Genomic DNA, 18,206 nt, shown 5'->3' with positions numbered 1-18,206 from the left:
CCACGAGGATCAAAAAAGTCAAACCCATCATTTTCATTATTGACTGTCACTGTAGGTGGTGGCGGCGTAGTGGTAATTGGAGGTGGTGTGGCAGCGGCAGCTGGTGGTGGTGGAGCAGCTGCTGCCGGAATTTCTTGATGGTGAATGTTCACCAGTCCTTCAAATGCTTACAAGTTAGACTAGATTCCATTATATATATATATATATATATATATATATATATATATATATATATATATATATATTACAATTTACAAGTAAATAAATCTTTTGACTTATTAATTAATTAATTTACCTCTTGGTATCAACAGGGCTATGACCGTCACTCACAGCATCTTCATAACTAGGAGGCCCACCAACATTTTGTCAAGATAACTTTGGTTCAAGCCCCCTGCCCTCACCACTAAAAAAGAAAATTTTATTTCAATGTATTGTGTGTGTGTGTATATATATATATATAACGAGGCTATTTTGGTCTTTTAATCAAAAAGTAGATTCCTTCGACCCTCTAAATTACCTTCCATCTGGAGAAGCATCCTTCAACTATAGCACCCAGATAACCATTTCTTGCTATAACAGTAGCATAGTTATGATTCAATTCACGAATCTAACAATTTAATCTAATTAAACTTTTATCAGGTCAGAAGTTCCTGTAAGTTCAAGAGAGTAATGCAAACAATTGTCACACTTGGAAATGTTCTGAACCAAAGAACAACAAGAGGTTAATATTTTCATTGTTTATTTTATGTTATTAAATATAATAATATTTTGTTATAGTTGATTTTGACTTTAACTTTGACTTTGATTAATTTGGTGTCATTTTAGGCGCTGCTGTTTGGTTCAGATTGGATAGCCTTCTGCTGTTGGGTTCAGATTTGATTAATATGTTGTATGGAAAATAATTAAATTTTAAAATCGCAAGATAATGAAGTGGATAATTAATTAATTTTAGGTGCTTGTTGACAAACTACCTGAACTCCTTGATTTCTCCAAGGATCTTGACAGTTTGGAACCTGCATCAAGGGTGGTGATCACAATTAATCTTATTCAAATACTTACAAATATAAAACATGTGTAAATGTAATTAAGAATTTATTGATTATTTATTATTTTTTAGGTACAATAAAATATTTGGCAGAGGAAATGCAAGCTATTAGCAAAGGACTTGAAAAAGTTGTCCAGGAATTGTCAATGGCTGAAGATGATGGACTTGTCTCTGAAAAATATCTCAAATTAAGAGTAATCAGTACACAACCGTTTATGTAGGCAACCTTAGCCCTGAAGAAGTACTTTTTCTACAAATATTGCTTAAGGTAGTGGAGGGCCTTTATGTAATGTGATGGATCAACCTCTTTTAAAGTTTCATCTACATCTAGTTTTATTCTTCTGACATGCATGCTTTTTGTATTTGGTTTAACAGCTGAGGATCATAATCAAACAAAAGCCTTGTGTCGGTGTAGGGCCTTTATGTAATGCACAACAGGTTTCCATGATGGCATGAAAGTGGTAGTAAGTATTTGCATTCTTATTATATTATACCCCTCACATTTTCCCAAATTACCCCTTCCTCTACAATGTTTTTTTTTTGTTTCTGTGTATTTTGTGCATTAGGTAAAGTTGATGGAAGAAAGGAATATGAAGCCACTTGATTTAAATCTTGCAGCATTATCAGCAAGATGCAGTAAAGACTTGGAGTTGAATTTGGCTAAGTCATTATTAAGTGAGATGGGCCAATGTACAATTGCATATCCATATAATCAGCTGTTTGGAACATTAGTTTTAAAGAATTATGAAAGGCAAGATGCAACTTTACTTAGTTGGAACTTGATGTACATAGTAGATTAGATGCAAATTTATATATTGTAAGAAATAGAATTATATGACATTAAATTTATGCAATAGATTCTATTTTTTGTATATGATATTTTATTTTATATTATGAAACATTAAATACAAATTTAATTTGAATGCGTGTCGTGATCTTTTATGACATTTAAAATTATGATACGCAAAAATGTGTGTCATCTTCATTTATGACATGACCTTTCTTGACAGGGGCTTTCTTGATACGCATTGCGTGTCATTAACACGCGCGTCATAAGGTTACAACACGTGAATGCGTGTCGTGATCTTTTATGACAGGGCCTTCCTTGATACGCATTGCGTGTCATAAATGCGCGTCGTAATTGCATCGTAAATGTGTGTCGTCTCTCTTTATGACAGGGCCTTCCTTGACGCGCATTTGCGCGTCATCTGAGCCTTTTACGACGCGCAATGAGCGTCGTAAAAGACTGTTTTTCTAGTAGTGATTCTCTTATGATTTGCGGTTGTATATTTTAGTATGGATTCATACGATTAAAATTATATGGTGTGTTTGTATGTCTATGTCCTTAAAAGGCTTTATTGACATTGTAACATATGAACAAAAATTGGTTTCTATGTTAATTGTTTGTAATCCTAATCAAAATCATGATTGTTTATATATTGTTATTTTTGTATGGACCTAGTAGCCCATTGACTTTTTATTGGACCTATGTTGATGATGTCTTGGGTTGTTTGGATTAAAATATGTTTAATAGTAACTTGCATGTCATTTCCTTGTTTATTTGTAATGTATTTTTCCATTCTAATTGTAATAGAGATTTGATTAGTTAAGAAGTTGTATTAAATTATAAATTGTGAATAATTGAAGCATAAAATCAACCAAGCAATGAGCCATGATGATTAGAGACTTCATAGGGTCCAACATGAGTATCAAGAGTAGATGATGGAGCAAGTGGGATTCATAAATCATTGTGGTTGTTTGACCTTAGAATAACCTTGTTCTCCATTTTATGAATCGCTAGAGAAACACATAGGTTGAAGAAATGATTATTATACTTGCATGTTATTGTGCTCTTTAAAGTGATGTGCAATACTCAGATTTTTCACATAAAGTACACCAAAAAGAAGTCACTTTTTAATTTATAAAATAACATGATGTACAATTATATTAACAAGTTGAATAAAAGAAATTATCAAAAAGGATCGCTCTCAAAAAATAATACAATGATGCAAGTCAGGCATTCTCATCAATCTTCTATAAATCTTCATTTCTTTAATAAGTCTACCTGAAAGGCACATATTTACAAACGGTAAGCTACAAGAGCTTAAAAAGCAACCTACTCAACATATACCTATAACATCAATTATGGTTAATTGTATTTTTGATATACACTTAAATCTCATAATGCCTTTCAACAGCTCCATATAAGCTTATAATAACTTTAACCACACAGGTTTAACAATAATAAGTTTATAGCTACTCAATAGTTATTTTCATTCTACCACTCAACTATAATATTAGAACTACGTAACAATTACTTATGGTATTACGACCACTTAACCCCACCTTTTCAACTAACAGTGACAGTAATAGTTATATGGCTACTCAAACCTCTACTTTGCCCAATAATGGATTTATAGCTATCCAAGATAGCATTTTCTTCAATAATGGATATTGTCACAAGGTACTCGTTATGTGATTCATTGAACTTGTAAAATAACATCACAAGATTCTCAATATGTGATTCATCCTACTCATTGTATATTGTCAAAAGTTACTCGTTAATTATGTGACTCACAGAACCAGTAAAACAATACCAGAAGAATCTCGTTATGTGGTTTATCGTACTCGTTAAATATTACATTATTATTGGTTTTATATATATATATATATATATATATATATATATATATATATATATATATATATATATATATATATATATATATATATATATATATATATGTTCAGGTTCATTTGAAACCATTCTAATTTTGTGAGACCGGGAGACCAAATCTAAAAATAATTTTAAAATGCAAAATAAATGGAAAAATCCAAAAATTCTTTTTTTAAATATTATTTTCGGAACTTGAATTAACTAAAAAAAATATAAAAAAATAAAAAAAATAATATAAATTCCGTTTTTTTTTGAAAAATACGTGAAATATTCTAAATATAATATTTTACTGACATATTCTAAAAAATAATTTTAAAATGCAAAATAAATGAAAAAATCTAAAAATTCTTTTTTTAAATATTATTTTCGGAACTTCAATTAATTAAAAAAATAAAATAAAATAAAATAAAATTCTATTTTTTTTGAAAAATACGTGAAATATTCTAAATAGAATATTACACTGTACATATTTTAAAAATAATTTTAAAATGCAAAATAAATGGAAAAATCAAAAAATTCTTTTTTTAAATATTATTTTCGGAACATGAATTAATTAAAAAAAATAAAAAATAAATAATAAATAATAAAATAAAAAAATGCATCTTACGGTTTCACAAAATATAGGTGGTCTCAAATGAATCTAACCTTATATATATATATATATATATATATATATATATATATATATATATATATATATATATATATATATATATAATATTGTTAAGCTATATCCATTGATATTTTTGAAGGCTTGCAAACATGCATTGATATATCAAGAGTATCATGTTATTGTTGCTGATACATTTTACGGTTAAGTGTGCTTGCTGCTTTATTATACATTGTTATCGAAAGAAGATTGGGTGTCATCTTTACTCTATAAAATACATTGTAGTACTTGGAGATGTTAAATGTCTATGAAGAGAGTGCTTCAATACTATCAAGGTATATTAGATAAATATTTTCATGTAACCATCATATGTCTACTATTAAAGCATCTGCATACAATAGAACATGGCAGATGCTTATTAATTATACATATAAACTATTGTTTACATACTCACATTGTATGGTGAAACCACATTACTATTAGATATTATAACACCATATTGTGTATCATATCTATATGTTATTAACAAAAACAACAATGTACATATATTTTTAGCTGTAACAATATATTACTTAATCAACAATTGAATACAGGTTTTCCAAATGAAACTAATCATCGCCATTAAAACGCACGAACATTTTACTAGTTTGAGTATATATATATATATATATATATATATATATATATATATATATATATATATATATATATACGAATATGTATTCTATCATAATTAAAAATGATAACTATGCTTTAGGTTTATTGATTATTGAATAAAGTTTGTTAATAAAGTATGTATATTGCTTCGATTAGTTGGTTTTTATTCATGTAAAATGTATTGGGTAATTATATATACGATGTTATTTTCATCTTTGGCTGATTTTAGTTGTTATTTTTTAATTTGTCTTTAAGAATTAAAATCCATGATTTAGAAATAGGATACAACACACACATTTTTTTTTTTTTTTCTAAATGTTGATTATGAAACTCTTCATATTTGTTTGACAACCTCATTAAACAAATAATCATTAAAATATCCAAGATTGATTCAAACCATGGAACCAATGAAAAAAACCCATTTTTTTTTTCATTATCTATGGTGGAAGTGCATATAAAGTCCATTTCTTTCATTCTTTTCTTTTTTTTTAATTTTTATGACTATTTTTGTATCGAAAAAAACGAATATACCAAAATTTATAATTTTTTATCCTCTTTCTATAGACATTCATATTGAGTTACAAAAACGAACTTTTTTTTTAAATACTCACTTTCTTTTGTTAGCTTTTTTTTACCATTTGTAACATCCTCATTTCCAACCTAAAATTTTTCATTTTTTTTATTAAGATCTATCCTAGTGTGATTACATTTTGCGGAAACATGTAGCGAATCTGCGTTCGTACAACCAAACCTTGCCCCTCATATAAGTGCCTGAAAGAAACGTTTACCAACAACTCGGTAAGCATAAGGTTTTGTGAGTTCCCCCAATATACCACATACCACATTACGTATACATGCATACAAACAATGGCTCCCGTGCTTTTATCGTTCCACCATTAACTAAATTTACGTGGGTCTATAGGCTCCCGTTCTTTGGTCGTTACACCATCAATCCTAACTACATAGACACGGGTATGTAGGCTCCCGTACTTTCTTCGTTCCCTGATCAACCCTCACTAACTTTTAAGCATACCAAAAATCATGCTTATTGATACTACATATTCGACTTTACAGGCACATAAAAACTAGACTATAGGCTCTACTCTATTGGCTCATATATCCTAATATACATGGATGTATATTAGAATACATAACATAGTGAGATGAAATCACTTGGTTAATATCTCGGTTGACTGAAAACAATTTACTGATAATTTCCCTAACACGTAACACTCTCAACAAGAATAGGTTATAATGTTACAATTAATTACTTCATAGGGTAATATGTAGGCTAGACCCATCACAAATCCCAATGAATACTGATAGCTCTTACAAATAAGGATCAATTAGGCATTTGTAAGGATTAACTAGGTATAATAGTTGGTAGGCAGGATCATTTCGGCAAATAACTTTTGTAAAAACCAATCTAACATGACCATTCTATACACTTCTCCCATGAGTAGATCAATCAGTATTATCACAGGAAGTACTGATGAATGTTATATACATATTCATAACAATGATTATGAACATAAATACAAGTCTAGCCTAACTTATAGAGAGTTTCTAACGAAAATCGGGATTAACACGAGTAGAACTCTGAACTGAGAGCTTCTAATCGTTGTCTCTTCAATGCCACAGGTCCTCCATAAAGTGGTCGGGAACTAGGGAGTAAAGGGCTAAAAGCTATAAAGTATTCATAAAGCGAATCGAAGGAAGGGTGTGCAGAAAATGAGCTGAAATGAAGGTATTTATAGGCTGTGAAGGGGTGCGCGTCATGCATATGGTCGGGTGCATGCCACACACCTGGTCAGAAGTGTTTACGTGGTAGCCGATGCGAGGTGACACATGAAAAATTCTTGTGGTAGGTCAAATGTGTGTCGTGCATGATGTCGGGGAGCGAGGCTGCATGTGGGAAGTCCTTATTTGTTTAAAAATTCATACTAATTCATCAAATCTCTATTTTCGACGAGTTTTATTTCTACACGCAACTATCGATGAGATCTACAACTTTCATTTAGACTATGTCGCTAATTTTCATTTTATATTTAAAAGTTATATTGTTAATAGGCTTAGACTGTTAAAGTCTGTATAAAAATCATAACTCTTTCATATGAATTCCATTCTTGACTGTCTTTATATCGACGTGATCATATAGATGAGATCTTCAAATCTTTTTTAGATTATTTTTACTAACAATTTTGTTTCCTATACTGTGGCACTTAAACTTCTAAAATTCATAACTTCCACATACAAATTTAGATTTAGGCGTTCTTTATATGTACTCTCTCGCTTTTATGACTACTAAGACTTTTTTCAAGGCTATTTATCCTAAATAGTCTTCTATAAAAAAACGTTTATTTACGTGACTGGTCATTTATAATATAATGTGAAAATTAGGTGTTACAACACTCCCCCATTTATAGAGATTTTGTCCCCGAAACCCTACTTCTAGGGCACCTTAAGATAATTCCTATACTATCCTAATGGGATTGCAGGAGATCACTCAGGATCTTGTTGACGTTGTTGTATCGAATTCGTCCATTTGTAGTTCACTAGCCGTAAAACTTCATTTTCTAATGTAGAAATACTCCCTAACTTCTCACGAAGTCTTCCAAAGTTGGGAATTTGTTGGCTTGAACTTCCAGAAATTACACACTATGACTAATGATTGCTTTCCAACGTAAAATGTCGATACCATCGACCTTCTATGTTGTAATTAACTATGCAATTTTACCTATGACATCCTAACAAAATCCGTTTTTAGGAATATGCATCTAAAAGGCTTACGATCAACCTATGAATGTTGAACTTAGATCCTAGTTTTCTATTAATTCTTATGCATATCAACTAAAGGAAATACTAAACTAAACACGTAGTCTACCCAAAATCCTAAATTAACGCTAAAGCATTACCAAATCCTGAATGGGCATACTCCTTTTCTAATAATACTTAAGAAAATGCTCTATTTTTTTATGTCGGTCATATTACTAAAATCCTTTGGCATGGGTTAACTAATTTCTTATTATGGTTAAAATCAAATTCCTAAGTCTGGTGTATCCCTTGAGCACCTGATGCTCGTTAGGGCAACTATACTATCTAATTCCTTTAAAATGTTTGGACTGAAAGACCAGCCCTTCCCTTGAGAAGCAAGAAACTCATAGCATATGAGTAATCTAACAAAAGAATTCTCGTTTTTTTGTTACCCTCTTAACAGAAATGAAACAAACAACTTTCGCCTATTCGTTGCTATTCTCCTGGACTTGACGTTGAAATTGAAAGTCTAATTAGTTTTCACATTTTCTCCTTAAGTGTTTGTTCTCCTCCACATGGGTTCGACCCCTCATCTGCTACTACTTGTAGCTAGCCAAAATCTAAGTTGGCTTTGCCCATGTAATATTCAGTCCATGTATAAATAGATTTTTTTTATATATTTTGACTTTTAATGGGGAGACCATGTCGTGGTGGAGCGTCACCACAACATGGTGGAACGCCTTGGATTTGCGGGGTTTTAATGACCAATAATGTCGTGGTCATGGGGCACCACGATGTGGCAGGCTTTTTAAGTGAAAATGCTAATCTCGGATATTGAACCGTATATAAGGAACATTAAGGCTAGCATTTCAACCTCCGTCTTCCTCCCTACCTTAGAGACCCCAACCCCAGCATCCATTGAAGTTGTAAGCTCATTCTTGGTGCTTTATGGTGATTTTGGAAGGAGAAGGAAGGTTTTGGTGAGGTGGTTACTTGACAATCATAATTTTTCAGCTAAGCTTATCTTTTGGACCTTGGTGAGTGCTCATGACTCAACCTTTTCTTTCCATGTTGCTAGATCTCTTGTTTTGCCCCCTTTTCCCATGGTTTAAATGGACTTACGTAACGTGATCTCATAAAGTTTGCAACTTTATGAATCTCCAGGTCAAAATGAGCAAGTAGTGTCATGGATCTTGGTTATAATCAAATTTTGGTGCCATGTATGGGATTTTAGTCATTAAACCCTACTTTTTCTCTAAAATGGAAAAGGGATGATTCAGACATGCAAGTCCACAAAGCCACGATTTTTAAGGTCAGTTTAGAGTGTGAACCTATTTTGGAAACTTTATAGGTACAACTCTAAGGATTTGGTGCTTAATTATAATCTTGATGCATTAAATCACCATTAGTGGTTGGGTTTTGGAGTTTGGCTTATGGAAGGGTTTGAGGGATAATGTTGAAAACTTTACCCATCACGACCATGGGAAGGACCAGATCTTAGCCTTGGAGTTTTTGTAGTTGAAGGAAAAAGGACTTAATGGTTTAATTTGACTAGACGCATCACCAAGACATGGTGACTTAGTCATGACTCGCCTGTTTTTCGGTTAGCAACCACGATGTGGCGACAAGCTGGGTTGAGTTTTGACTTTGACTTTGACTTTGACCAAAGTTTGAACTAGGGGTATTTTGGGTATTTTGATATGTATTCTGAGGTTTGGTCACTATATTTATAAAGGTCACTAGTAGAGTTGATTTTGCAGCAGCGTGTTGTTTCAGCTTTTCATCTGTTTGTGAGGTGAGTCTCTTCATTGTACTTATGGGTCGAAGGCACTAATGCCAATCCATTGGATTATGTTGTAGGATGCTGGTTTTCTGTTTGATACTTGTATGTTTTATATGTGAGTTAGGGCGAGACCATTACACTCATTTGGAGGGGAACGTTACTTTTATGGTGTGTGGTACTTTGGGGAACTCACTAAGCGTTGTGCTTATAATGTATGTTTATGGTTTCAGGTACTTCCAATTCGAAAGGGAAGGGCCCGACGTGATGGCACAACATCCTCCCCTCATGGTTTCCGCACTTGGATACTATTACTCTGATAATCTTGATATTGTACACTGTGAAGGTTTTCGAACAATTTTATGATTGAAAATATTGAATTTAAAACAAAAAATTTTATCACTATTTTTGGGTGGTTACAAGTTGGTATCAAAGCCTTGGTTTGAGGGATTCAGGCACACTCTCAGGTGTGTCAGAACTCAAACTGAGTAAATGATAATATTTTCAAAGGAAAAAGAAATTGAATTTATAAAAAGATTTTACTAATTAAAATGGGGTGCGAGGTGTGCAATCAGCTGCGCTCAAGTAAGTGGTTCCGAACTTACCCATACTTATGTATTATGATCAGTATGCTTGATATGTTAATTACATGATAGATTAGGGTTAGGGATACCTTTAGGAATCATAAAATAGAATTACCTCATTTGTGTGATGCCTTATAGCATAGGAGGACTGGATGCTATGTATTACTTGGAATTGATATTGGCTCAGTTAATTGCTAACTGTATACTTTCAATGTAGTATACGACTAGGATCATATATTCCTAGAATGATTGATTTGGCCTTATTTGTGGTTCCTTGTTTGGTTGTGGACTTAGGTAGAATCATCATTTGATAGTATATATGATTGAATTTTTTTTTATAGCTTTCATGCATAAGGAAACCAATGGTGTTGATTGAGGTTCTTGGTATTGTGAGCGGTAGGAGTTGCAGATTCCTAGGAAAGTGTAGGATATGTATGTTGTTAGCATAGGATATGTTGCATGGTAGTAGCAAGCGAGTTGAGATGTACTTTCATTGGTTATGGCTAGGAGTGTTACTGCATGAATGTTGCTTTCTTGTGCTTTGTGGTACTCATATTGATGTGGGCTAACTATTAAGTGAATTCCTTCAGTCATATGCTGCAGAGGTTAAATAATCTCAGAGTGATGGATTTGGCTCTATTGCACAACTTTTGTATGAGTCTAACCATTGTAGGGATGACTCTCATGATAGAAGGATTATCTAAACTTTGTTGCATGTGATTTTATTCATGCAGTAGTTAGCTGACATTATCAGGAGTTCTTAAGCAGCTGATGGCAGGGTGAGGTTAGGATCCTAGGGGAGCCTAGGAAGTGTGGGTATGGATGTGTTGCTTAGCGAGTACGTGGAGTACCAGTTTGAGGAATTAACTTAGAGGATTCCGAATGATTCTTGAGGAAAGTATGGATAGGTTTTGAAGGTAGTATCGGCCCCGTACTACTGGAGGCATAGGATTCATACTCAAATGAAGGAAAATTTTGGGGATTCTAAGGAGCTGATTGTGAGTAGATTGTATGGTTTGGCACCATGGTTTAGTGTAAGGTGTTTCCATCTTATTTGGTCTGCCGTTTATGGTTGTTCAGGATGAGGATGAGTCTGGTGATTGTTTGGGCCTTAGTGGCATTGTCATGTTGGGACCGACTGGTGCAAACATAGGTGAGCTAGTTGATTTTGAGGCCTTGAAGGCTTTACTCGAGGTAGTGCCAAAGGATTCTTAGGAATCAAGATGGAAGCGATTATGATGATCAATTTGAGGATTGCAGCTTAAGGATGAATGATTTCCAGACAGATTGGAATGTCACTATCTTTGATAGGATTTATGTTCGTCCTGATTTCCATATTCGGAGGAAAGAGAGAGAGAGAGAGCATACATGAGATTTTCAGATTTAGGATGTAGACTCAACATGGGGCTAGATGGTTGTTGTCAGTTAGTGGCAAGTATGGCAGTGTGGGACTGCACTGGGGGGATTCTTGTTGTATGGTTTCTTTCAAATGAGATCAAGGGTTTGCTTCCTTTGAATGTGGTTAGATTTGGTACTTGTTGATAGTTCTAGGTGATCAAGGAAGGTGAATTTATAGCGAAAACTCTTGTTGTCTTTTATGTATCCTGATGATGAGGATGTTTCCCCTTGTAATTATGAACGATCCCCGTGATGAATTGATGGTTGGGGATTTGCAGGCGGGGAGTATGATAGTCCATTTGTTTCTGGATAGGAATTCGGTGTTATGAATGGACTGTCAAAATTATTGATTGGGAATCTGAATAGGATACTTGATGTTAGAGGCGGTTATGATTAGAGGTTTCCGAGGTATCCATCTAAGATTCAGAATCTTTAAGTTTACTTGGTAATTATATGGAAGATCGTATTGCAATGTATTATACATTCCAAGGGTTAGGAATGCTATGTATACGGTTGAGCCAATTTGAGTTTTGGTCGGTTTGCAATGTCCATCGGTGGTAGTTTGAACTCTAAGTATGGCAGCATTGGGTATTCTTTTTGAAAGATCATCGATCTGTTCAAATAATTGGTTTCAGAATAATTGGTCATAGGAATTTGTGGATTCAGTATTCAAGACTTTGGTTCAAAATTTGGTCAATTTAGGGGTGCAGTGTGACATCCCCATTTTCACGGCCAGAAAAGACCGATTTGTTTATGCTTTGTTTTATAAAATCAGAGTAATCTTTTAAAGAAAACAGTTACAGAATTTGTTCCCAAAACAAAATATGATAAAAATTATCAAAGCATTTCTCGAAGAGAATGTATTTTCATTTAATAATAAAACCTCGGGATGTCATGTTCCGATACAGAAATATAAGCATAAACAGAACTTAAATTAAATTACACAATTGATTTATATCTCCTTTAAATCTCTGTGTGAAATATGTCTTCGTATTAATACCTGTGATACAAAGAAAACTGAGTGGGTCAGGCTTGGGAGCCTGGTGAGCATATAGGGTTTTCAACCCACAATAATATAATTATTATATTCAACCATCAAACAATCAACTCAATTACCCATCCCTATTATCTTCTTCATTTCTTAGGATTTTACCCTAGAAATTCAACTACCCGTCATTCATTCATTCCTAAGGATTGACCTAAGGAATTAGCACAAACTTCCATTGCTACATAAGGCGCATCTGCCAACATTATCCTTTAAGCGCCTCTGCCAGGATTACGTCATACACTATGAGGCGCGACTGCCAGGTTTATGACATTCTCTTTTAGGCGCATCTGTCGACATTATCCTATAAGCGCATCTGCCAGGATTATCCTATAAGCACATCTGCCAGGATTACGACATTCACTACTTGGTGCATCTACCGATATTATTCTTAAACGTATCTGCTAGTATTATGATATTCTCTATTTGGTGCATCTGCCAATATCATTCTTAATCATCTTTCATACCACATTGTTTTATCACGTACCAACTATCACATCAACCCATGTTCTACCCAACATATTTGTAGATATAAAATACATATACAGTTTAACTCATTTAAAAACTATGTAAAACATCCATCCCACACTTATCTCAAATAAACAACAATATATAAACACATAGCACGTATTTTATAACAAATACTTCATATTTATGTGTTAAAAGAAAGTAATCACACACTCACCCAAACATATACTTAATACATTCAAACAATACTTGTATTATACCCGTGTTTATGAAAGGGACTATACACCCACACATATAAACAACTTTATATTATACACGTAACACATATTTTATATTAAATACTTAATAATTATGCGTTAGAAGAAAGTGACCACACAGTCACACATATAAACGACAATATACCTAATACACTCATACCATACTTGTATTATTATTGTGTTTATGAAAGGTAGTATACACTCACTTGATCAGAAGATGACCGGACAGCACTACGACTCGTAGGAGTAGTATTTCTCAGCAGATCTGGAAGATCTCTACAAAAACCAGACTCCTAGCGGGCAGAGCTTCGGCTCGGGAATCGCACTTCTCGGGATCTTCGGGGCCTCGGGACTTGCTTCGGGGCTCGGGAATGATACCGGGGCTTCGGGGTATTTCTTGCACGAAAAACGATGCAAAAACGCGAGAAAACGGGAAGAAATGAGCAACTGAATCGGCTGCACTCGACTTCCTTTTATAGGGGCTGGATCTGCGATTTACGCGGGGCGTAATTTTTGGTTACGCGGGGCGTAACGGGGATAAGGCCGGTGACTCCCCCCATGGATAATATCGGCCAATTTTTATTTAAATTTAATATCGGAATTATTACATAAACTTCAAAAATTCATATCTTCTTCATACGAACTCTGTTTTCGACGCTATTTACATCCCCATGTAGGTGAGACTACGATCTACAACTTTCGTTTAGACTCCGTCGGCTAATTTTGACTTTATTTTTATTATTTTCTTTTAGTAGACCGGGACAGGAAAACTCCGTTATAAAATCATAACTTCTTCATCCGACGTCCGTTTTCACCTATCTTTTTTATCGTTTTACTACAATTAATGAGATCATCAATTCTCATTTGGATTGTCTCGGCTAAAAACCGCTCGGTCTCAAATCGAGCATTCGGGCTGCATACCGCTAAGTCGAAACTTCGAAAAATCATCACTTCCTCATACGAAGTCAGATTTGGGCGTTCTTTTTTTGCACGCTCATGGTTTAACGTATTCTACGACTTTCATTTAGATTGATAAGGATAAATATCTCTCTAACGTAAATTCAGTTTTTACGTCGCGTTGTGTCGTGCCGGTTCTGTCGCGAAACTTCGACAGGTCATAACTTCTTCGTTATAACTCGGATTTCGGCGTTCTTTATATGCACGGAAACCTTGTAACATATACTATAACTTAATTAAGATTATTCCTTAAAAATAATATTCCATCAAAAAGTCATTTTGATGCTTAACGTCTCTAATTGACTAGCCCGGATCTACGGGCGTTACAATTATCTCCCCCTTAGGATGATTACGTCCCGGAATCATCAACGAAATAGGACTTACATAATGATTCCACACGTTATTTATTCATCCTAGGTAATAACCGTAACTTCTATGTTTCCTCGAAAGAGTATTTAACTCTATGGCTTTCTTGACCGCAGAAGATGTCCAATCTTGCATCTGCTTATCGTACTATGTTGTACTTTCAATCGTAACCTTCAAGTTACCAAATAAGTCCTTATTGTGGACTCCTTCTTGTTCTCAGGATAATTACTTTCATTTATCTATTGTAACAAATTGATGGGTTGTGCTCTATTGACCTCTCATCGCACGATGCGACACTTAGACTCGGTCTTTAATGAAATTAAATTCCAAGATGGAATATACCTTTCTTCATATTCTTACATGATATAATCAGATTTCAGCATGTAGCATTTCTACCTACAAACTTCTTTTAACAACGAGCGCGACACTATCAATCGCATTAACTTCAACCTTCTGACTTAAGTCAGATGTTACATCTAACTTGGTCCTCTAGACCACGTAACATACTCCTCGTAGTCGAACTCAAATTTAAATATGACCACTAGGGTCGGAAAAAAACCATATTACTATTCATTACCAAAACAATGGTAATGACATTCCAGAATAAAGTGGAATCAATTACTAGCTTCTTGGTAACATTGTGACCTTCCTGATCCAAGTGCGAGTCCTGTGCTTCCGGTAGTATATGCATCTACTATCTTTCACACCTACTCATACTCGTCCCAAGTATTGTCCTGCAGTCGACCAAGTCACCATACAAGAAAATCAGACAATCATTCAACACATCAGTTAGCAAAACTAGGGTTTATATTCATTCCTTGAAACGATTACACAAAAGTTCAAGTTCACCCTATACTATGCCTCTAATAGGCTACATACATGATACTTTTCATATCGCTACTTTATAACTTGATCTTTAGATATAAGATCCTTATTCCTGATTCCTTGCATTGCCATCTGCTTCATCAAGGATCATTTGAAATGCTCTAGCCTTTAGCTTTGGCGGCGCCTCTAGCCTTGCTACTTGATTTTTCCTTGTGCAGTCTTGCTTGAAGTGCCCCTCTTTGTTACATTCGTAACACACCTTTTTGTTGAAAATAATTCATCGGCGTAGTGCCCATGCTTTCCACACTTCAAACATGTCACCTCCGCACCACATTTTCCTGAGTGCTTCTTTTTGCACTTATCGCACCACCTTGCCTCATCCCTTCCTCCTCCTCCAGACTTCGAGAATTTTATTTTCTCATTAGAACCTGAAGTTCCTTCTAACTTTCTCTTCTCGCCAACTTCAACCTTACTGTCAGTCCTCCCCTTGATCATATTCTCAATAGAGTTGGCAGCCCAAATAGCTGCCTCTAGAGTAGGTGCCTGACGCACTGGCACCACATACTCCAAAGGGAGTCCCTTTGCGTACCGGTCGACTTTTGTCAATTTGTATGGGACGATGCGCAAAGCAAACTCCATCTTGTTTGTGAAGGCATTAGTGTATTCATCCACTGACATGCTGCCTTTCTTCAATATCCGAAATTTGTTGTAACGTCATAAAATTTCCAACCAAAAATTTTCATTTTTACAACCATCAAAACATGAGTAATAAGTTTAGATTCCAAAGTAACAATGTAGTCACAACCGATTACATAACAAAAGATAACAAAATAGTTTCCCCGAGTGTGTGTACGGTCACGCTGGCGCCTTCCCACGATCCTCACTAGTACCTGAAACACATAATACACAACTATAAGCATAAAGCTTAGTGAGTTCCCCAAAATACAACATACGCACATACGCCTTTCCAGGCCTTGACCTTCCGGTCCTTGTGTCTTAGGGGACTTCCGTCCCGACTGGGTAAACCTTCCGGTCCTACCCACGTCAACCTTACAGTCCATATGACCACGCCTTCCGGCCCATATCATGTTGCCTTCCGGCCCAAATCAAACATATCATACATGGCACATATAACAAATAACTTAACACACATAAGGCATATATCTCATATCATATTCGACCTTCCAGTCACACAGTCAAAACCCTTCTGGGTACAGTATAGTGAGAAGACTCACCTCGTATGCCTCGCTAAGTCGCTAATCGTGGATCCTGAAATCACTCGAGCTCGAACCCTCGAGCTGCAATCCTCCTATGATATTATAAATCTATAATTATTACTTGTACCATAAAGGTGGGCCATCCTTATCAAGTCAACACATGTTGACTTGGTCAGTCGTCTTTAATCAATTTGGACCGGACTCGGTGAGTGCACACTAGTGACTCGGCGAGTCTACGTATTTTAATCAACTATCAAGGTTTTTCCCTTTTGACTCGTCGAGTACTCCCCCGACTCGACGAGTTCCCCCTGGGCCTGAATCACAGGGCCACCGCGACTCAACTCGCCGAGTCGAAGGTCAACTCAACGAGTCCCAACCTAACTCGGTCCACCTGTCAAAACCTTTCCAACTCTCTGCGACTCACTGAGTCGCCCTTAACTCGGTCCGGACTACACACAGGATGGTCTCAAGGACAATCTTCAAGCGACTCGTCGAGTTTGTTCTTCAGACTCGGCGAGTCCACGCCATGCACCAGCTAAAACTGGCTTTTACGGTTAGATCCGTTCCATACATACATAGATCTGGCCTTCCCAAGCTTATTTGTCACGTAAAGTCTTGGTCTTGGTTGCCATGCAATGCATACAAGGCTTATTCTGAAGAAACAACCTCTAATATGGCAAGTTTAGCTTCTAACTCAAAAGAATGGACATAAAGCTTGTCATAAGGGGTCTCCTGGACCTGCTAAAGTCCAGATCTAGGTTCCATACCTCCATGGGACCTCTCATACATCTAATTCAAGCCATGAAATGCAAGAAGAAACCCTAGATTTGGCACATCAACACAAAACACGAAGTTTGGCTCTGAAAATTACCTCAAGAAGACTCCCTTGGTGAAGTAGCAACAGATCCAATCTCCCCAACTCTTCAAGCTTGATCCTCTCCCTCCTTTCCTTGCAATATCCCACAAAATAATGAACAAAAAGCCTCCAAACACTCTCACAAGGGCTCACAGACGTATGGGGGCTCTTAGGGTTCAAGGTGGCCGCATATGAGGGCCATAAGGTCCTTTAAATAGGGCTTAGGGCCGGGAAATTAGGGTTTCATCAAACAGCGCGGACTCACCGAGTCCATCCCTTTGACTCGCCGAGTCCGGACGCGAACCCCCGCCCAAAACCGCGACCCGACTCAACGAGTTCGACCTCCAACTCGTCCCCTCACAGAATGTCAAAAATATATAAAATGAAGATATATGGGGATCCGGGCTGGTACAATTCTCCCCCACTAGAATAAGACTTCGCCCTCGAAGTCCCGCTAGGAAAATAGCTCCGGATGCTGCTCCCGCATCTCACGTTCCGGCTCCCAGGTCATCTCTGACCCCTTCCGATGCTGCCACTGAACCAATACCAGGGGTACCTCCTTGTTTCTCAAAACCTTGATCTTCCGATCTCTGATGGCTACAGGTCTTTCAGCATAATTCAGGCTTGCATCCACCTGAATATCCCCTAATGGAACCACCGCCGATTCGTCGGCTATACATTTCCTCAGCTGCAACACATGGAAAGAATCG

This window comes from Lactuca saligna, chromosome 5, assembly GCF_052625555.1.
Source record: "Lactuca saligna cultivar CGN05327 chromosome 5, ASM5262555v1, whole genome shotgun sequence".
Lineage (NCBI taxonomy): Eukaryota > Viridiplantae > Streptophyta > Magnoliopsida > Asterales > Asteraceae > Lactuca > Lactuca saligna.
The sequence above is the reverse complement of the archived record's forward strand: the minus strand, read 5'-3'. Positions refer to the sequence as shown.